Source organism: Hordeum vulgare, chromosome 3H, assembly GCF_904849725.1.
Source record: "Hordeum vulgare subsp. vulgare chromosome 3H, MorexV3_pseudomolecules_assembly, whole genome shotgun sequence".
Taxonomy (NCBI): Eukaryota; Viridiplantae; Streptophyta; class Magnoliopsida; order Poales; family Poaceae; genus Hordeum; species Hordeum vulgare.
The window spans coordinates 194,770,063-194,793,903 of NC_058520.1; positions in this window are offsets into that span (position 1 = coordinate 194,770,063).

The window sequence follows — 23,841 nt, forward strand, 5'->3', positions numbered from 1 at the left end:
CGAACCCGTAGGGTCTGCACACTTAAGGTTCGACGATGTTTTATGCGTATTTGAGTTATATGGTTGGTTACCGAATGTTGTTCGGAGTCCCGGATGGGATCACGGACATCACGTGGGTTTCCGGAATGGTCCGAAGATGAATATTGATATATAGGATGACCTCATTTGGTAACCGAAAAGTTTCCGGGCATTACCGGAAAAGTTTCGGGCTCATCGGTAGTGTACCGGGAGTGCGGGGAGGAGTGACGGGGACCATCGAGAGGGGTGTCATGCCCCAAGGGGTCTCATGGGCTATGGGAAGAGATAAACCAGCCCCTAGTGGGCTGGAATAAGTTCCCACTAAGGCCCATAAGGTTTGAGAAGGGAAAAACACAAGGTGGAAAGAGTTTCCAATTGGGAAGGTGGAATCCTACTCCAAGTAGGATTGGAGTAGGACTCCTCCACCTCAAATTTCGGCCAAACCTTGAGGGTTTGAGTCTGCCTCCTCCCCTCCCTCCCTCCTATATATACTGAGGTATTAGGGCTGATTTGAGACAACTTTTGCCACGGCAGCCCGACCACATACCTCCACGGTTTTACCTCTAGATCGCGTTTCTGCGGAGCTCGGGCGGAGCCCTGTTAAGATTAGATCACCACCAACCTCCGGAGCGCCGTCACGCTGCCGGAGAACTCATCTACCTCTCCGTCTCTCTTGCTGGATCAAGAAGGCTGAGATCATCGTCGGGCTGTACGTGCTGAACGCGGAGGTGCCTTCCGTTCGGCACTAGATCGGAGCGGATCGTGGGACGGTTCGCGGGGCGGATCGAGGGACGTGAGGACGTTCCACTACATCAACCGCGTTTCTTAACGCTTCTGCTCTGCGATCTACAAGGGTACGTAGATCGGAAATCCCCTCTCGTAGATGGACATCACCATGATAGGACTTCGTGCGCGTAGGAAATTTTTTGTTTCCCATGCGACGTTCCCCAACAGTGGCATCATGAGCTAGGTTCATGCGTAGATGTCTTCTCGAGTAGAACACAAAAGTTTTTGTGGGCGGTGATGTGTGTTTTGCTGCCCTCCTTAGTCTTTTCTTGATTTTGTGGTATTGTTGGATTGAAGCGGCTTGGACCGACAATACTCGTACGCTTACGAGAGACTGGTTTCATCGCTACGAGTAACCCCCTTTGCTCAAAGATGACTGGCAAGTGTCGGTTTCTCCAACTTTAGTTGAATCGGATTTGACCAAGGAGGTCCTCGTATAAGGTTAAATAGCAATTCATATATCTCCATTGTGGTGTTTGCGTCAGTAAGATGCGATCCTACTAGATACCCATGGTCACCACGTAAAACATGCAACAACAAAATTAGAGGACGTCTAACTTGTTTTTGCAGGGTATGCTTGTGATGTGATATGGCCAACAATGTGATGTGATATATTTGATGTATGAGATGATCATGTTGTAATAGATAATATCGACTTGCACGTCGATGGTACGGAAACCGGCAGGAGCCATAGGGTTGTCTTTAAACTAACATTTGTGCTTGCAGATGCGTTTACTATATTGCTAGGACGTAGCTTTAGTAGTAATAGCATGAGTAGCACGACAACCCCGATGGCGACACGTTGATGGAGATCATGATGATGGAGATCATGGTGTGACGCCGGTGACAAGAAGATCGTGCCGGTGCTTTGGTGATGGAGATCAAGAAGCACATGATGATGGCCATATCATGTCACTTATGAATTGCATGTGATGTTAATCCTTTATGCACCTTATCTTGCTTAGAATGACAGTAGCATTATGAGGTGATCTCTCACTAAAATTTCAAGACGAAATTGTGTTCTCCCCGACAGTGCACCGTTGCGACAGTTCTTCGTTTCGAGACACCACGTGATGCTCGGGTGTGATAGACTCAACGTTCACATACAACGGGTGCAAAATAGTTGCACGCGCGGAACACTCGGGTTAAGCTTGACGAGCCTAGCATGTGCAGACATCGCCTCAGAACACATGAGACCGAAAGGTCGAGCATGAATCGTATAGTTGAATTGATTAGCATAGAGATGCTTACCACTGAAAATATTCTCGACTCACGTGATGATCGGACTTGAGATAGTGGATTTGGATCATGTACCACTCAAATGACTAGAGAGATGTACTTTTTGAGTGGGAGTTCTTAAGTAATATGATTAATTGAACTAATTGTCATGAACATAGTCTAATGGTCTTTGCGAATTACGATGTAGCTTGCGCTATAGCTCTACTATTTTTATATGTTCCTAGAGAAAATTTAGTTGAAAGTTGATAGTAGCAAACTTTGCAGAGGATTGTCCTCGTTGCTGCGCAGAAGGCTTGTGTCCTTAATGCACCACTCGGTGTGCTGCACCTCAAGCGTCGTCTGTAGATGTTGTGAACATCCGACATACACGTTTCTGATGACTACACGATAGTTCAGTGCAAAATACTTAATAGCTTAGAAGCAAGGTGCCGAAGACGTTTTGAAACGTCACGGAACATAAGAGATGTTCTAAAGAGATGAAATTGTGATTTCATGCTTGTGCCCTTGTTAAGAGGTATGAGACCTCCGACAAGATTCTTTGTCCATGAAGTAAAGGAGAAAATCTCAATCGTTGAGCGTGTGCTCAGATTATCTGAGTACGACAATCGCTTGAATCAAGTGGGAGTTGATCTTCCAGATAAGATAGTGATGGTTCTCCAAAGTCACTGCTACCAAGCTGTGAGAGCTTCGTGATGAACTATAACATATCAAGGATAGATACAATGATCCTTGAGCGATTCGCGATGTTTGACACTGCAAAAGTAGAAATCAAGAAGGAGCATCAATAGTTGATGGTTAGTAAAACCACTAAGTTTCGATAAAGGCAAGGGCTAGAAGGGATACTTCGTGAAACGGCAAAGCAGTTGCTGCACTAATGAAGAGACCCCAGATTAAACCCAAGCCCGGGACTAAGTGCTTCTGTTATGAGGGGAACGGTCACTGAGGCGGAGCAACTCTAGATACTTGGTAGATAAGAAGGCTGGCAAAAGTCGAAAGAAGTATATTTGATATACATGATGTTGATGTGTACTTTATTAGTACTCCGAGTAGCACGAGGGTATTGGATACCGGTTCGGTTGCTAAGTGATTAGTAACACGAAATGAAAGCTACGGTATAAACAGAGACTAACTAAAGGCGAGGTGACGATACGTGTTGGAAGTGTTTCCAAGGTTGATATGATCAAACATCGCACACTCCCTCTACCATCGGGATTGGTGTTAAACCTAAATAATTGTTATTTGGTGCTTGCGTTAAGCATGAACATGATTGGATCGTGTTTATTGCAATACGATTATTCATTTAAAGAGAATAATGGTTACTCTATTTGCTTGAATAATCACCTTCAATGGTTTATTGAATCTCGATCGTAGTGTTACACATGTTCATGATATTGGTGCCAAAAGATACGAGGTAATGATGATAGTACCACTTACTTGTGGCACTGCCGCTTGAGTCATGTTGGTATAAATTGCATGAAGAGGCTCCATGCTGATGGATCTTTATACTCACTTGATTTTGAATCACTAGTGACATGCAAATCATACCACATGAGCAAGGCCTTTTTTTCATTGAGATGAAACAAGATAGTAACTTGTTGGAAGTGATACATTTTGGTGTATGCAGTCCAATGGGTGCTGAGGCACGCAGTGGATATCATTATGTTCTTACTTCAATGACGATTTAAGTGGATACAAGAGTATTTACTTAATGAATCACAAGTCTGAAATATTGAAAAGCTCAATTCTGTTTCGGAGTGAAGTTCGTCGTAACAAGAGGATAAACTGTCTACGATATGATCATAGAAATGAATATCTGAGTTACGAGTTTTGATACGCAGTTAAGACAATGTGGAAATTGTTTCGCAGTTCATGCCACCTGGAACATCATAGTGTGATGATGTGTCTGAACGTCATAGCCACACACTATTTGGTATGGTGCATGCTATGATGTCTCTTATCGAATTACCACTATCGTTTATGGGTTATGAAGTAGAGACAACCGCATTCACTTTAAATAGGGCACCGCGTGTTTCCGTTGAGATGACACAGTATAGACTGAGGTTTAGAGAAATCTAAACTATCGTTTCTTGAAAGTTTGGGGCTTCGAAACTTATGTGAAAAAGTTTCAGTCTGATAAGCTCGAACCCAAAGCGGATAAATGCATCTTCATAGGATATCCAAAACAGTTGGGTACATCTCCTATCTCAGATCCGAAAGCAAAGTGTTTGTTTCTAGAAATGGATCCTTTCTCGAGGAAAGGTTTCTCTCGAAAGAATTGAGTGGGAGGGTGGTAGAACTTGATGAGGTTATTGAATCATCACTTCAACCAGTGTGTAGCAGGGCGCTGGAAGTTGTTCCTGTGGCGCCTACACCAATTCAAGTGAAAGCTGATGATGGTGATCATCGAGCATCAGATCAAGTTACTACAAACCTCGTAGGTTGACAAGGTTGCGTACTACTGCAGAGTGGTACGTAACCCTGTCTTGGAGGTCATGTTGTTGAGCAACAGTGAACCTACGAGTTATGGAGAAAGCAATGGTGGGCCCGGATTCCGACAAATGGCTGGAGGCCATGAAATCCGAGAGAGGATCCATGTATGAAAACAAAGTGTAGACTTTGGAAGAACTACTTGATGGTCATAGGATTATTGAGTAAATATGGATCTTTAAAAGGAAGACAGACGATGATGGTGATAAGTCACTATTAAGAAAAGCTCGACTTGTCGCAAAGATGTTTCCGACAAGATCAAACAGTTGACTATGATGAGACTTTCTCACTCGTAGCGATGCTAAAAGTCTGTTAGAATTATGTTAGTAGTTGTTGCATTATTTTTGAAATATTGCACATAGGATGTCAAAACATTGTTTCCTCGATGGTTTCCTTGAGCAAACATTGTATGTGATACAACCAGAAGGTTTTGTCGATCCTAAAGATACTAGCAAGTATGCAAGCTCCAGCGATCCTTCAATGGACTGGTGCAAGCATCTCGGAGTTGGATATACACTTTGATGAGATGATCAAAGATTTTGGGTTTGTACAAGGCTTATGAGAAACTTGTATTTCCAAAGAAGTGAGTGGGAGCACTATAGAATTTCTGATAAGAATATGTGGTTGACATATTGTTGATCAGAAGTAATGTAGAATTTCTGTGAAGCATAAAAGATTGTTTGAAAGGAGTTTTTCAAAGGAATACCTGGATTGAGCTACTTGAACGTTGAGCATCAAGATCTATGGAGATAGATCAAAACGCTTAATAGAAGTTTCAACAAGATGCATGCCTTGACAAGTTTTTGAAGGAATTCGAAATAGATCAGCAAAGAAGGAGTTCTTGACTGTGTTGTAAGGTGTGAATTTGAGTAAGACTCAAAACCCGACCACGGCAGAATAAAGAGAATAGACGAAGGTCGTCTTCTAAGCCTTAGCCGTAGACTTTAAAGTATGCCATGCTGAGTACCGCACCTGATGTGTGCCTTGCAGCAAGTCTGTTAAGAGGTACACAGAGTGATCCAGGATTGAATCACTGATCAGCCGTCAAAGTTATCCTTAGTAACTAAATAGACTAAGGAATTTTTCTCGATTATGGAGGTGGTTAAAGAGTTTGTCGTAAAGGGTTACGTCGATGCAAGCTTTGACACTAATCTGAATAACTATGAGTAGTGAAACGGATTCGTATAGTAGAGTAGATATTTGGAGCATTTCCGGATAGCACGTAGTAGCAGCATCTATAAGATGACATAAAGATTTGTAAAGAACGCACGGATCTAAAAGTTTCAGAACCGTTGACTAAAACCTCTCTCACGAGCAAGACGTGATCAGACCCCAGAACTATATGGGTGTTGGATTCGTTGAAATCACATGGTGATGTGAACTAGATTATTGACTCTAGTGCAAGTGGGAGACTGTTGGAAATATGCCCTAGAGGCAATAATAATTAGTTATTATTATATTTCTTTGTTCATGATAATCGTTTATTATCCATGCTATAATTGTATTGATTGGAAACACAATACTTGTGTGGATACATAGACAAAACACTGTCCCTAGTAAGCCTCTAGTTGACTAGCTCGTTGATCAAAGATGGTCAAGGTTTCCTGGCGATAGGCAAGTGTTGTTACTTGATAACGGGATCACATCATTAGGAGAATCATGTGATGGACTAGACCCAAACTAATAGACGTAGCATGTTGATCGTGTCATTTTGTTGCTACTGTTTTCTGCGTGTCAAGTATTTGTTCCTATGACCATGAGTCATATAACTCACTGACACCGGAGGAATGCTTTGTGTGTATCAAACGTCACAACGTAACTGGGTGACTATAAAGATGCTCTACAGGTATCTCCGAATGTGTTCGTTGAGTTAGTATGGATCAAGACTGGGATTTGTCACTCCGTATGACGGAGAGGTATCTCAGGGCCCACTCGGTAATACAACATCACACACAAGCCTTGCAAGCAATGTGACTTAGTGTAAGTTGCGGGATCTTGTATTACGGAACGAGTAAAGAGACTTGCCGGTAAACGAGATTGAAATAGGTATGCGGATAGTGACGATCGAATCTCAAGCAAGTAACATACCGAAGGACAAAGGGAATGACATATGGGATTATATGAATCCTTGGCACTGAGGTTCAACCGATAAAGATCTTCGGAATATGTAGGATCCAATATGGGCATCCAGGTACCGCTATTGGATATTGACCGAGGAGTCCCTCGGGTCATGTCTACATAGTTCTCGAACCCGCAGGGTCTGCACACTTAAGGTTCAAATATGTTTTATGCGTATTTGAGTTATATGGTTGGTTACCGAATGTTATTCGGAGTCCCGGATGGGATCGCGGACGTCACGAGGGTTTCCGTAATGGTCCGGAGACGAAGATTGATATATAGGATGACCTCATTTGGTTACCGGAAAGTTTTCGGGCATTACCGGAAAAGTTTCGGGCTCATCGGTAGTGTACCGGGAGTGCCGGGAGGAGTGACGGGGACCATCGAGAGGGGTGTCACGCCCCAAGGGGTCTCATGGGCTATGGGAAGAGATAAACCAGCCCCTAGTGGGCTGGAATAATTCCCACTAAGGCCCATAAGGTTTGACAAGGGAAAAACACAAGGTGGAAAGAGTTTCCAAGTGGGAAGGTGGAATCCTACTCCAAGTAGGATTGGAGTAGGACTCCTCCACCTCAAATTTCGGCCAAACCTTGAGGGTTTGAGGCTGCCTCCTCCCCTCCCTCCCTCCTATATATACTGAGGTATTAGGGCTGATTTGAGACAACTTTTGCCACGGCAGCCCGACCACATACCTCCACGGTTTTACCTCTAGATCGCGTTTCTGCGGAGCTCGGGCGGAGCCGTGCTGAGATTAGATCACCACCAACCTCCGGAGCGCCGTCACGCTGCCGGAGAACTCATCTACCTCTCCGTCTCTCTTGATGGATCAAGAAGGCTGAGATCATCGTCGAGCTGTACGTGTGCTGAACGCGGAGGTGCCGTCCGTTCGGCACTAGATCGGAGCGGATCGTGGGACGGATCGCGGGACGGTTCGTGGGACGGTTCGCGGGGCGGATCGAGGGACGTGAGGACGTTCCACTACATCAACCACGTTTCTTAACGCTTCTGCTATGCGATCTAGAAGGGTACGTAGATCGGAAATCCCCTCTCGTAGATGGACATCACCATGATAGGACTTCGTGCGCGTAGGAAATTTTTTGTTTCCCATGCGAGGTTCCCCAACAGAGTATACCCGTTGGATTTTGGAAAAGGTCCCATATAATCAAAACCCCAAACATCAAATGGTTCAATGACAAGTGAATAATTCATAGGCATTTCCTGACGTTTACTGATATTACCTATTCTTTGACATTCGTCACAAGACAAGACAAACTTACGGGCATCCTTGAAGAGAGTGGGCCAATAGAAACCTGATTGCAATACCTTGTGTGCAGTTCTATCTCCCACATGGTGTCCTCCGTAAGCCTCGGAGTGACACTTCTGTAAGATCTGTCCCTATTCGTGTTTAGGTACACAATGTCTAATAACACCATCTACTCCTTCCTCATAAATGTGAGGATCATCCCAAAAGTAATGTCTCAAATCAAAGAAGAGTTTCCTCTTTTGCTGGTATGTGAAACTAGGTGGTATATATTTGGCAACAATATAGTTTGCATAATCAGCATACCACGGTGTACTATGTGAAGTATTGATGACATTCAATTGCTCATGAGGAAAGCAATCATCAATAGGTTGTGGGTCATCAAGAACATTCTCCAACCTAGACAAGTTATCTGCTACTGGGTTATCAGCACCCTTCCTGTCGACAACATGCAAATCAAATTCTTGTAGCAAGAGAACCTATCTGATAAGTTTAGGTTTAGCGTCTTTCTTTTCCATGAGGTACTTAATAGCAGCATGATCAGTGTGAATAGTGACTTTGGAATCAACTATGTAAGATCTGAACTTTTCACATGCAAACATGACTGCTAAAAATTCCTTCTCACTAGTAGCATAGTTTCTTTGGGCACTGTCTAGAGTTTTACTAGCATAGTGAATAACATTCAACTTCTAATGAACTCTTTGTCCTAGAACAACGCCAACAGCATAATCACTAGCATCACACATGATTTCCAAAGGTAAGTTCCAATCAGGTGGTTGAACAATAGGCGCAGTTATCAAGGCCTTCTTAAGTATTTCGAAGGCTTCCTCACAATCATCGTCGAAAACAAAAGGAATATCCTTTTGCAAGAGATTGGTAAGAGGCCTAGAAATCTTAGAGAAGTCTTTAATGAACCTTCTATAGAAACCAACATGACCAAGGAAAGTTCTTATACCTTTGATTTCTGTGGGGCATGGCATTTTCTCGATACTTTCTAGTATTTAGTCGATAAAAGGCAAAGGGTAATGATCTTTCCTAGTGGCTTTATTCAATTTCCTAAAATCGATCACCATCCTATAGCCAGTAATAATCCTTTGTGGGATCAATTCATCCTTATCATTAGGGACAACGGTAATACCTCCCTTCTTAGGGACGCAATGCACCGGACTCACCCAATCACTATGAGCAACATGATAGATAATACCTGCTTCCAGGAGCTTTAGTATTTCTTTTCTTACTACATTTTCATCTTAGGATTTAATCCCCGTTGATGATCGGCGACTGGTTTGGAATCAGGATCGGTTTTAATCTTGTGCTGGCATAGAGTGGGACTAATGCCCTTGAGATCATCAAGAGTTATCCAATAGCAGCACGGTGCTTCCTCAGAGTCTTTAATAACTTATTTTATTCATGCTCTGAGAGGCTAGCACTAATAATAACATGATATATCTCTTTTTCATCAAGATAGCATACTTAAGAGTATCAGGCAACTGTTTAAGCTCGATAACATGATCACCCTTTGGTGGGGGTGGATCTCCAAGCAGTTCAACAGGCAAGTTAATTCTTAAGGATAGGATATTGTTCAAAGATAACACTATCTATCTCATCCCTTTCATCCATATGCATATCATTTTCATGCTCAAGCAAGTATTGCTCTAAGTGATCAGTAGGAGGCACGGCAATAGAAGCTAGGGCAATAATTTCATCTTACTAGGCAACTCGTTTTCATGAGGTTGTCTACCAAACTTGGAGAAATTGAACACATGTGACATACCTTGAAAGCCAACAATGACAGTTTGCTTCTCAAAGTCAATATGAGCATTGACGGTATTGAGGAAGGGTCTGCCAAATATGATGGGACAAAAGCTATCTTGTGTGGTAGCAAGAACGAGGAAATCAACAGGTTACTTCGTTTTACCACACAAGACTTCAACATCCCTAACAATTCCCACAGGGCAGATAGTATCTCTATTGGCAAGTTGAATAGTGACATGAATAGGTTCCATCTCAATAGGTGCAATCTCGTCTTTAATTTCATCATATAAGGATTGAGGTATTGCACTAACACTAGCACCCACGTCACATAAACCATGATAACAATGATCTCCTATCTTAACAGAAACAACAGGCGTGCCAACAACAGGCCTATGTTCGTCTCTAGCTTGTGGTTTAGCAATTCTAGCAGCATCTTCATAGAAGTGAATATCATGGCCATCAACATTGTCGGACAGGAAATCTTTGATAATAGCAATGCTAGGTTCAACTCTAATTTGCTCAGGGGGTGTAAGTGTTCTAATGTAGCCCCTACGTATCACAGTTGAAACTTTAGAATGATCCTTTATCCAAACAGGGAAAGGTGGTTTCTCAATGTAAGCACTGGGAACAATAGGATCATTATAAGCAATGACTTTCTCTTCGACTGGATTGGGTTTAACTACATTGACTTCTAAGGGAGGATGATATTTAAACACTTCTCTTTAGGGAGATCAATATGATCAACAAATGATTCACACAATGAAGCTACTATCTCAGAGTCAAGTCCAAATTTAGCGCTCAAATCACAAAAAGTATTTGTTTCGACAAAGGATTTAACACAACCAAACTTGAAATTCATTCCTGACTCCTTACCTTCATCAAGCTCCCAATCTTCAGAGTTGTGTTTAATTCTTTCCAATAAATTCCATTTGAAGTCAATACCTCTCTTCATAAAAGAACCGGTACAAGAAGTGTCGAGCATGGCGCGATCATCATGAGAAAGCCGAGCATAGAAGTTTTGAATGATAATTTCTCTCGAGAGCTCATGGTTGGGGCATGAATATAACATTGATTTAAGCCTCCCCCAAGCTTGAGTGATGCTTTCTCTGTCACGAGGCCAAAAATTATAAATATAATTCCGATCACGATGTACTAGATGCATAGGATAAAACTTTTGATGAAATTCCAATTTCAACCGATTGTAGTTCCATGATACAGTATCATCACATAGCATATACCATGTCAACGCCTTATCCCTAAAAGATAAGGGAACTCCCTTCTTCTTGACCTCATCCTCGGGCAATCCTGCAAGCTTAAATAAACCACAAACTTCATCTACATAGATTAGATGCAAGTCGGGACGTGATGTTGCATCTCCTGTAAAAGGATTAGCCAGCAGTTTCTCAAGCATACCCGAAGGAAATTCATAGCAAATATTTTCAGTAGGTGCAGAAAGTTGAGGAGCAAGTCCTTGTGCTTCCGTTTGAGGTGAAGATACCCCGAACAAGCTCCTCAGAGGATTAGTTTCCATAGTGACAAGTGACAATAAATTTCAGCACACTATAGAAATGTTTCCTTACCAAATTCCACTTACAAAAGGCGCTTCACTCCCCGGCAACGGCGCCAGAAAATAGTCTTGATGACCCACAAGTATAGGGGATCTACCGTAGTCCTTTTGATAAGTAATAGTGTCGAACCCAACTAGGAGCAGAAGGATCTGACAAGTGGTTTTCAGCAAGGTAATCTCTGCAAGCACTGAAATTATCGGTAACAAGTAGTTGTATGACAAGATGATTCGTAGCAAGTAGCAAGTAACAATGGTAAAAAAGGTGCAGTAAAGTGGCCCAATCCCTTTTGTAGAAAGGGACAAGCCTGGACAAACTCTTATAGGAGGTAAAACGCTCCCGAGGACACATGGGAATTTCTGTCAAGCTAGTATTCATCATGTTCATATGATTCGCGTTCACTACTTTGATAGTTTGATATGTGGGTGGACCGACGCTTGGGTACTGCCCTTACTTGGACAAGCATCCCACTTATGATTAATCCCTCTCGCAAGCATCCGCAACTACGAAAGAAGAATTAAGACAAAGTCTAACCATAGCATTAAACTAGTGGATCCAAATCAACCCCTTAGGAAGCAACGCATAAACTAGGGTTTAAGCTTATGTCACTCTAGCAATCCGTCATCTACTTACTACTTCCCAATGCCTTCCTCTAGGCCCAAATAATGGTGAAGTATTATGTAGTCGACGTTCACATAACACCACTAGAAGAGAGACAACATACAACACATCAAAATATCGAACGAATACCAAATTCACATGACTACTTATAGCAAGACTTATCCCATGTCCTCAGGAACAAAAGTAACTACTCACAAAGCATAATCATATTCATGACCAGAGAGGTAATGAATAGCATCAAGGATCTGAACATATAATCTTCCACCAAGTAATCCAACTAGCATCAACTACAAAGAGTAATTAACACTACTAGCAACCTTACAGGTACCGATCGGAGTCGCGAGACGGATATTGGTTACAAGAGATGAACTAGGGTTTGGAGATGAGATGGTGCTGATGAATATGTTGATGGTAACGAGTCCCCTCCGATGAGAGGAGTCTTGGTGATGACAATGGCGACGATTTCCCCCTCCGGGAAGGAAGTTTCCCCGACAGGACGACCCTGCCGGAGCTCTAGATTGGTTCTGCTCAAGTTCCGCCTCGTGGCGGCGGCGAATCCTCCCGAAAGCCTCCTCCTGATTTTTTCTGGAACGAAACCCTTCTTGTAGCAAAAGAGGGGGCCAAAGGGCCAGCTGGGAGCCCACAAGCCCACTAGGCGCGGCCAGGGGGGTAGGCCGCGCCTAGCAGGCTTGTGGCCTCCTGCTGGCGCCCCTCTAGTACTTCTTCGGCCTAGTATTTATTATAAATTCCAAAATAAATCCTCGTTGATTTTCACGGCTTTTGGAGTTGTGCAGAATAGGTTTCTCAAACTTGCTCCCTTTTCAGGCCAGAATTCCAGCTGTCGGCATTCTCCCTCTTCATGTAAACCTTGCAAAATAAGAGAGAAAAGGCATAAGTATTGTACCGTGAAGTGTAATAACAGACCAAAAAGCGATAAATATCAACATGAAAGCATGATGCAAAATGTACGTATCAACGGTTAGATGGCCAAACTCAGTGGCACTGATACTCAAACTAGGAAATTCCGATTTTGTGTATCTTGGCAACAAAATGTTGGTCACACTAAACTCGGTGTAATCAACTTGGTTTTGGTTGCACCAATTTGGTGGGAATGGCTAGGGTTTCTGTCTGAGGTCAAACTCGGTGGGTCCGATATGGAAATGTTGGTGACACCGAATTTGTGAATGTGTATCTTGACAGAGTGGATATGTGGGGAAATGACTTAGTGTTTTGGAGGCTAACTTTGAGCATTTGAGCAATGAGTTCATTTTACTACCTCAGCCCTTTTAATAGTATTGTCTTTCCTATGGACTCAAAGGTGATTTCTCACAAATATAAAATGAAGAGTCTTCTATCTTGAAGCTTGAGACAATATTGTTCCTTTCTTGCATCCAGGGGTATCTCCACATAAACCTTAAGCCATTGCTCTCCATGGACTTTTCCTGAAATATCTAGGTAAAACTGTTAGTCCAAGAGACAATGTATGTTGTCAAGAATTATCAAAATCACCAAGGGAGCATATGTTCTTCAATTAGGTCATCCACTTGAGGAAAATTTGATGTTCTCCTACAAAACTCTGCACTTGGAGTCCCAACAATGTCTACAAGAATAAAGTTCCATAGTAGACATCAGGGCCCCAACCAACTTAAGGGGGAGCCACAAGCCATTAGGGCGTGCTTAACCCCTTTGGGCACATCCTGCTAGCGTGTGCCTCCCTCGGGCACTCTTTTGCATTGATTCTTCTGCCCAAAATTTGCATATGTTCCAAAAAAAATCTCCATAAATTTTTATCGTGTTTGGACTCCGTTTGATATGGAATTTCTCGGAAACAAAAAACACACAAAAACAGGAACTAGCACTGGGCACTGGATAAGTAAGTTTGTCCCAAAAAATATAAAGTGTTGCCAAAAGTATATGAAAGTTGTAGAATATTGGCATGAAACAATAAAAAATTATAGATACGACACAGACGTATCATCTTGCGACATGAGAGATGACACTAGAGAAAACTATGGCCCGTGGGTCTATTCACTTATATATTTACAAATGATACAATTACCTAGATGCTTTTATTTACTTATTATTTATTTTGCAATTATCAACTATCATTGATAAGTATCCACGTATCTATAACTTTTTATTGTTCCATGCTATAATATTGTCATTCTAGGATGCTTTTAGGATGTTTATATACCAATTAATATTATTTTTGAGCACTAACCTATTAATCAAGTGTCTGGTGCGAGTTGTTGTTTTCTGTATTTTTTTCGCTTTTCAGGTTTACAATACCAAAGGGAGTCCAATTGCCACGAAACTTTTTTATGATTTTCTATAGACGAAAAGAAGACCTCGAAGGTTCGAGAGGAGACCAAACATTGAACGAGGGAAGGAGCACACAATAGGGCGCGCCTAGGGGGGTGTCCGCGCCCTAATGTGTGCTCCCCCCTCATGTGACCAACGATGTCCCTCTCTGGCCTATGAATTTTAAAGTATCCCACAACCCTACAGGAGCCACCAGAAACACTTTTTTCACTGCTGCAAGTCTCTTTACCGCCGTGCGCCCATCTGGAGCCCTGTTCCGGTGCCCTGTCGGAGGGGGATCGATTACGGAGGGCCTCTACATCAACATTTTTGCTCCCATGGTGACGTGTGAGTAGTTTACCATAGACCTACGGGTCCGGAGTTAGTACCTAGATGGCTATCTCTATCTCTTGATCTTCAATACAATGATTATCGCATCTTCGGTTTGATATATCCGTTGTAATTCTTTTATGCGGTGCGTTTGTTGGGATCCGATGAATTGTAGGTCTATGTTCATATTATTCATGATAAAAATTTGAGTCTTCTCTGAATTCTATTATGATTCTTATTTGCATGATTATTATAGCTTCATAAATCTCTTCGATCTATTGAAATAGTTTGACCAACTAGATTTATGTTTTTTCAGTGAGAGGGGTGCGTTGTAGTGGGTTCAGTTTGGCGGAGTTCTATATCCCAGTGAAAGAAAGGGACAACTACCGTCTTTGTTTGTTGCCACTAAGGATAAAATGATGGGGTTAATTAATTCATATTGATTGAGTTCTCTTTGTCTACATTATGGCATTGTTCTCCAAGCATTATTGTGTTTTACTTTATACTCTAGATGCATGTTAGATAGAGGTCGATGGGTGGAGTAATAGTAATAGGGGCAGGCAGGAGTCAGCCTATTTGCTTATGGACATGATGCTTATATATACATGATCCTTGCCATGAATCTCACATAACTATGCACTTTTCTATCAATTGCCCAACACAGATTGTTTTACCCACCGTACGCCTACTACATGAGGGATGCCATTAGGGAAAACTATAGCCCTCGGGTCTATTCACTTATAAGTTTACAAACACTACAATTACCTTGCTGCCTTTATTTAATTTTTATTTACTTTGCAATTATCAACTATCATTTAAACACTTTACTTGCTTGCAAACAATGAGTCCAAGGGGATTGAGAACCCTCTTGCCCGCGTTGGGTGCAAGTGTTTGCTTCTTTGTGTGCAGTCGCTGAAGACGGGGATTGGTTGTCACTCCTAGTTGTTCGATAAACCTTGGTTCTCTACTGAGGAAAATACCCATCCATACTGTGTTGCATCACCCATTCCTCTTCACGGAAAAACCAACGCAGATCACAAGTATCAGGAAGAATTTCTGGCGCCGTTGTCGTGGAGTAACACGAACCTACTATCAAGTAACTTCACACAAATTATAATTCACTTGTTCTTATTTTTATTTGTTTTTATATTTAGCTTGCTTCATAAAAATCAAAAATACAAAAAATATTTATCTTTGCCAAGTTACTAGTTTACTTCTTTGCTTGCTAGTTTACTTGTCCTGCTTGTTAATTTGCTTGCTCACCCACCATGTCTCAAGATACTACTAAGTTGTGTGACTTATCAAATATTAATAACAATTATTTTATTATTACACCTATACCACCTGCCACTAGGGTGGATTCTTATGATATAAATGTTGCATTGCTGAATCTTCTGATGAAAGAATAATTTTCTAGAAGTCCTAGTTCGGATCCCGTTGCTCAAGGTTAATACCTTTTTTGAACTTTGTGATATGCAAAAGAAAAAGGACATGGATAATTATATTGTGAAATAAAAATTATTTCCTTTTTCCTTACGAGATAAAGCTAAATCTTGGTTCTCATATTTACCACATAATAGCATTGGAACATGGGATAAGTGTAAAGATGCTTTTATTACCAAGTATTTTCCTCCTACTAAGATCTTCTCCCTTAGAAATCAAATTACGAATTTTAAACAACATGACAAAGAACATGTTGAATGATCTTGGGAGTGGATTGCTGCGGCAACAAAAGTCCTTCCCTGGCGCTTAGGAATTCTTCTTGTTACTTCTCTGGTTTGCGTCGGTTTTTCCCTCGAAGAGGAAAGGGTGATGCAGCACAGGAGTAGTTAGTACTTCCCTCAGTTTGAGAACCCAGGTATCGATCCAGAAGGAGGGCCTCGTCAAGTCCAAAGTACCCGCGCAAACACAAACAAGCTTGCACCCAACCCTTCAAAGGGGTTGTCAATCCCTTCAAGATTGTTTGCAAAGTGGGATCTGAAGGGGAAAAGAGCAATGAAGTAAAAAGTGTAAGGCTGAAAATATGGTGTGGAGTAGACCCTGGGGGTCATAGTCTTCACTAGAGGCTTCTCTCAAAATAGCAAGTATTACGGTGGGTGAAAAAATTACTGTCGGGCAATTGATAGAACCGCGCAAAGTCATGACAATATCTAAGGCAATGATCATACATATAGGCATCACGTCCGAGATAAGCAGACCAATACTTTCTCCATCTACTACTATTACTCCACACATCGACCGCTATCCAGCATGCATCTAGTGTATTGAGTTCATGACGAACAGAGTAATGCTTTAAGCAAGATGACATGATGTAGAGGGATAATCTCAAACCAATGATGAAAACTCCATCTTTTTACCCTTGATGGCAACAACACGATGCGTGCCTCGCTACCCCTTCTGTCACTGGGTGAGGTCACCGCACGGTATGAACCCAAAACCAAGCACTTCTCCCATTGCAAGAATCATAGATCTAGTTAGCCGGACAAAACCCACAACTCGAAGAGAATTACAAGGATATGAAATCATGCATAAGAGAGATCGGAAGAAACTCAAATAAGATTCATAGATAATCTTATCATAAATCCACAATTCATCGGATCTCGACAAACACACCTCAAAAGAAGATTACATCGAATAGATCTCCATGAAGATCATGGAGAACTTTGTATTCAAGATCCAAGAGAGAAGAAGCCATCTAGTTACTAGCTAAGGACCCGTAGGTCTATGGTGAACTACTCACGCATCATCGGAGAGGTGATCGTGTTGATGAAGAAGCCCTCCGTGTCCGAATCCCCCCTCCGGCAGGGCACCAGAACGTGCCCGAGATAGGATCTTGCAGAGACAGAAGATTGCGGCGGCGGAAAAGTACTTTAGATGATCTCCTGATTTTTTTGGGAATTTTAGGGAATATATAGGCGCAACTCCTAGGTCAGGGGACGCTCAGGGGGCCCACAAGCCTGGACAGCGTGGCCTCCCCCCTGGCCGCGGGGTGGGGGCTTGTGGGGCCCCTGGGGCTCCCCTGCCTTGGATCCCAAGCTCCCCGATCTTCTTCCGTTCCAGAAAAAATCTTTTCGGGGATTTTCTTCCGTTTGGACTCCATTTCAAAATCTTCTCTAAAAGGGGTCAAAAACATGGAAAAAACAGGAACTGGCACTTGACACTGAGTTAATAAGTTAGTCCCAAAAAATATATAAAAGGCATGCAAAACATCCAAAGTTTGACAAGATAATAGCATGAAACCATCAAAAATTACAGATACGTTGGAGACGTATCAAGTATCCCCAAGCTTAACTCCTGCTCGTCCTCGAGTAGGGAAGTGATAAAGAATGAATTTTTGATGTGGAATGCTACCTAGCATAGTTGTCCTTTGCAACTTCTTTCACGTGACATGAATGTTCAGATCCGTACGATTCAAAACAATAGTTTGCTATTGACATGAAAATAGTAATACTTCAAGCAAACTAGCAAAGTAATCATGAACTTCCAAAATAACAAGGCTAAAGAAAGTTATCCCTACAAAATCATATAGTTTGGCTATGCTCCATCATCCTCACACTACTAATGTAAATCATGCACAACCCCGGAATTGGCCAAGTAATTGTTTTCGCACTCTTACTTTCTCAAACTATTTCATAACTATCATGCAATACATGAGCGCGAGCCATGGATATAGCACTATAGGTGGAATAGAGTGTGGTGGTGGTTGTGAGACAAAAAAAAGGAGATGGTCACACTGACTCGGCGTATCAATATGCTATGGAGATGCCTATTAATAGATATCAATGTGAATGAGTAGGTATTGCCATACAAGAGATGCACTAGAGCTATAAGTATGTGAAAGCTTGAAAGGAAAACTAGTGGGTGTGCATCCAACTTGCTTGCTCACGAAGACCTAGGGCAATTTTGAGGAAGCCCATCATTGGAATATACAAGCCAAGTTATAAAATGAAGAATCCCACTAGCATATGGTAGTAACAAAACAAGAAGCTCTCAATCATGAAGAACATGGTGCTAACATGAAGCATAAGTGTGGAAAAAGATAGTAGCATTGTCCCTTCTCTCTTTTTCTCTCTTTTTTCATTTGGGCTCTTAGGCCTCTTTTTTTATTTTTTATTTTCTATTTTTTTGTTTTTGGGGTCTTTGGCCTCTTTTTTTTCCTCACATGGAACAATGCTCTAAAAATGATGATCATCACACTTTTGTTTACTCACAGCTCAAAATGGTGATGACTCTATAGGAAATGCCTCCGACAATGTACCGGGATGTGCAACGATCTAGCATGGCGTGTGACGTTGAAACATCTCGCTAGCTATCTTACGATCATGCAATGGCAATATGACAGTGACGGCACAAGTCATTAGATGGAACGGTGGTAGTTGCATGGCACTATATCTCGGAATGGCTATGAAAATGCCATAGTAGGTAGAAATGGTGGCTGTTTGAGGAAGGAATTTGATGGGTTTGTGCACCGGCGAGAATTGCGCGGCACTAGAGAGGCTAGCAATGGTGGAAGGTGAAAGTGCATCTATATCATGGACTCACATTAGTCATGAAGAACTCACATACTTGTTGCGAAAGTTTTTATTAGTAATCGAAACAAAGTGCTAAACACATACTCCGAGGGGAAGGGTTGGTAGGTGTAAACCATCGCGCGATCCCGACCTCAACACAAAGGATGACAATCAATAGATCAATTATGCTTCAACTTCCTAACATAGCGGTTCACCATACGTGCATGCTACGGGAATCACTAACTCCAACACAAGTTTCTCTAGATTCACAACACCCTACTAATCATAACTCTTAATATTACCGAATCCATGTGTCAAAACCAATTAAGAGGAATCGAAACTTCTCTTTCTACTCAATGTACATGAAGATGGAGGTTTTTGCATCCTCTTTGGGTACCTAGCACATTTGGGACTACTTTCATAGCATAAGCCAACTACCAAATCACCCACCGCCGTGCCCTAAAGATATAAGTGTAGCACAAGAGCAAAAGTATCTAGCTCAAAAGATATAACTGAAGCACAAGAGCAAAAGTATCTAGCTCAAAAGATATAAGTGAAGCACTATGAGCAAAAGTATCTAGCTCAAAAGATATAAGTGAAGCACTATGAGCATTCTAGCAAGATCACGATGAGTGCATGTCTCTCTCTCTCAAAAAGGTGTTTAGCAAGGATGATTGTGACACAACAAAAAGAAAAGACTCCTATGATACAAGACGCTCCAAGCAAAACACATACCGATGGATTGAAGACGAAAGAGGGGATGCCTTCCCGGAGCATCCCCAAGCTTAGGCTTTTTGGTGTCCTTGAAATTGTCTTGGGATGCCTTGGGCATCCCCAAGCTTGAGCTCTTTCCACTCCTTATATCTTTGTCCATGAGAACATCACCCAAAACTTGAAAACTTCACAACACAAAACTTAAACAGAAACTTGTGATAACATTAGTACAAGAAAACAAACTACCACTTCTTCTGGTACTGTAGCAAACTTGAATTACACCTATATTGATGATGGGCTACTGTATTCTCACTTCTCCATGGCTAGTACCTCCCGATACTAACCATAGTTTCATCAAAAAAAGCAACCAACTCAAGAAAAACAGACCAGTCTGTAGCAATCTGTATACTTCCTATACTTCTGGTACCTCAAAAAATCTGAAAAATTACGACGGCCTGCGCAAAAAGTATATCAATCAGCAGCCAAAAATTCAACTCAAAATATCTTTCTGAATAAAAATGAAAAATCATCTCGTGAGCGAAAAGTTTTTGTGTTTTTCCAGTAGGATCAAACAACCATTACCAAGACTAATCATAAAGGCTTTGCTTGGCTCAAACACAAAAAGAAACACAAAAAACACAATCACAACAGAATTATGAAAGTGTGGACGCAACAAAACAGAAAGAAAAAGATAAATTCATTGGGTTGCCTCCCAACAAGCGCTATTGTTTAACGCCCTTAGCTAGGCATAAAAGCGATAGAATCACGTATCGTCGTCTTTGGTGCTCAAACCATAAGTGGCGTGATCACTAATCATCTTAAGGTTTTCATCTTTCTTGTTGGATGATTCACCACTACTTTTAGGGACAAAGACAGACTTGGTTATTTTATTGTGGGAAAAATTTGGAGTATTCTGCACAACGGCAAAAGCGGAACCCAAGTTGGTTATAACATCCTCTAGTTTGCCAATTCCAGCGGAATCATGACCTAGATTTTCGTTAACTATGGGTTCCTTCTCCTTTAAAATTTTCAAAACCATTCCCACCTTGGATCCGTACTGAGTGATTTGATTGTGGATATTTTTATCCAAATTCTCAATGAGTTCAATCGTAGCAACTTTATTTTCAATAACGTCCAGCCTACGCATCACATGTTCCAGAGTTAAGGTAGTTCCATTAACCAATAGTGGGGGTGAGCCTACCAAATTTATCATAGCTCCGTAAGAATCAACGGTATGGCTACCCTTGAAATTTCCACCTACGATGGTGTCAAGAATATACCTATTCCAAGGAGAAACACCCACATAAAAACTGCGAAGCGTGACGATAGTGGATTGCTTATGAGTAGATCTACTCTGAGCGTTGCAAATCCTATACCAAGCGTCCTTTAAGTTTTCTTCCTCAATTTGTTCCAAATTGAGGACTTCGCTCTCGGGAGTATTGTTTGAAGTGGTGGATCTAGCCATCAGGATAGACTATCCCACACAGATGAGCAGAAAGCAAGCGAGAGAAAAGGGCGAATGAAAAGGCAAACGAAAAAGGCAAATTGGTGAAGTGGGGGAGAGGAAAACGAGAGGCAACTGGCAAACAAAGTAAATGCAAGAGATGAGTTTGCGACACCTACTTGGATGAGTTATTGACTTGATCTTCCTCCCCGGCAACGGCGCCAGAAATTCTTCTACTGCGGCAACAAATGTCCTTCCCTGGCGCTTAGGAATTCTTCTTGTTACTTCTCTGGTTTGCGTCAGTTTTTCCCTTGAAGAGGAAAGGGTAATGCAGCACAGGAGCAGTAAATATTTCCCTCAGTTTGAGAACCAAGGTATCGATCCAGAAGGAGGGCCTCGCCAAGTCCAAAGTACCTGCGCAAACACAAACAAGCTTGCACCCAACGCTTCAAAGGGGTTGTCAATCCCTTCAAGATTGTTTGCAAAGTGAGATCTGAAGGCGTAAAGAGCAATGAAGTAAAAAGTGTAAGGCTGAAAATATGGTGTGGAGTAGACCCTGGGGGCCATAGTGTTCACTAGAGGCTTCTCTCAAAATAGCAAGTATTACGATGGGTGAACAAATTACTATCGAGCAATTGATAAAACCGTGCAAAGTCATGACGATATCTAAGGCAATGATCATACATAGAAGCATCACATCCGAGACAAGTAGACCGATACTTTCTGCATCTACTACTATTACTCCACACATAGACCGCTATCCAGCATGCATCTAGTGTATTGAGTTCATGACGAACAGAGTAACACTTTAAGCAAGATGACATGATGTAGAGGGATAATCTCAAACCAATGATGAAAACCCCATCTTTTTACCCTTGATGGCAACAACATGATGCGTGCCTCGCTACCCCTTCTGTCACTGGGTGAGGTCACCGCACGGTATGAACCCAAAACCAAGCACTTCTCCCGTTGCAAGAATCATAGATATAGTTGGCCGGACAAAACCCACAACTCGAAGAGAATTACAAGGATATGGAATCATGCATAAGAGAGATCAGAAGAAACTCAAATAAGATTTATAGATAATCTAATCATAAATCCACAATTCATCGGATCTCGACAAACACACCGCAAAAGAAGATTACATCCGATAGATCTCCATGAAGATAATGGAGAACTTTGTATTGAAGATCCAAGAGAGATAAGAAGCCATCTAGTTACTAGCTATGGACCCGTAGGTCTATGGTGAACTACTCACGCATCATCGGAGAGGTCATGGTGTTGATGAAGAAGCCCTCTGTGTCTGAATCCCCACTCTGGCAGGGCACCAGAATGTGCCCCAGATGGGATCTTGCGGAGACAGAAGCTTGCGGCGGCTGAAAAGTACTTTCGATGATCTCCTAATTGTTTTGGGAATTTTAGGGAATATATAGGCGCAACCCGTAGGTCAGGGGACACTCAGGGGGCCCACAAGACTGGATGGCGCGGCCTCCCCCTGGCCGCGGGGTGGGGGCTTATGGGGCCCCTGGGGCTCCCCTGCCTTGGCTCCCAAGCTCCCCGATCTTCTTCCGTTCCAGAAAAAATCTTTTCGGGGATTTTCTTCCGTTTGGACTCCGTTTCAAAATCTCCTCTGAAAGGGGTCAAAAACATGGAAAAAACAGGAACTGACACTTGGCACTGAGTTAATAAGTTAGTCCCAAAAAATATATAAAAGGCATGCAAAACATCCAAAGTTTGACAAGATAATAGCATGAAACCATAAAAAATTATAGATATGGTGGAGACGTATCAAGGATGAAATCAATGATTAGAAATTTCCCCACTCATGGTTTAAACTTGTGGATGATTATTCAAAATTTCTATGCTCAACTAAATTTTGTGTCTAAAAATGTTCGAGATTCTGTTGTAGGTGGTACCTTCATGGAGGTGACCTTAGGAGAGGCCACCAAACTTCTGGACAACATCATGACAAACTACTCACAGTGGCATACCGAAAGAAGTCCAACTGGTAAGAAGGTAAACTCTGTCGAGGAAGTCGCTACTTTGAGTGAAAAATTTGATGCTCTTATGAATTTGGTTGCTACTAAAAATGCTCACATTTATCATAATAGAATTCCCTTGTCTACTTTGATTGATAAGAATGATCCAAATGATGTGAATTTTATCTCACAGAACAATTTTAATAACAATGTCTATAGGGGTAATTTCAATGATAGGCCCCTAATAGTTATGGAAACTCTTATGGCAATTCTTATGGAAATCCTTCTATCAATAATAATAAATTATCCTCTGAGCTTGACAACACCATTAAAGAATTCATTAGTTCTCGAAAAGTTTTTCAATACTTTGTAGAGCAAAAGTGGCATAAAATTGATGATTTGGTTAGGGACATGGATAGAATTGCTCTTGATGTAGAAACTGTCAAAAGTAAAACTTTGTCAACCAATCACGATTTTAATAAGACTATTAAATCTATACAAATATCCATCAATGAAAGTAAAGAGAGGACCGCCAGTTTGAAATCTAAGCGAGAATTTCTTGAAAAAGCTCTTCCACCCGGTTTTACCGTAATCATGATGAATATCTTAAAATGCTTGGTACTTATCCAATTGAATCTTTACTAATCTAAAAATGAAAGATAAAGGGACTGGAGATGAGTTAACTCTATCTATAGAGCGTCCCAATTATCTT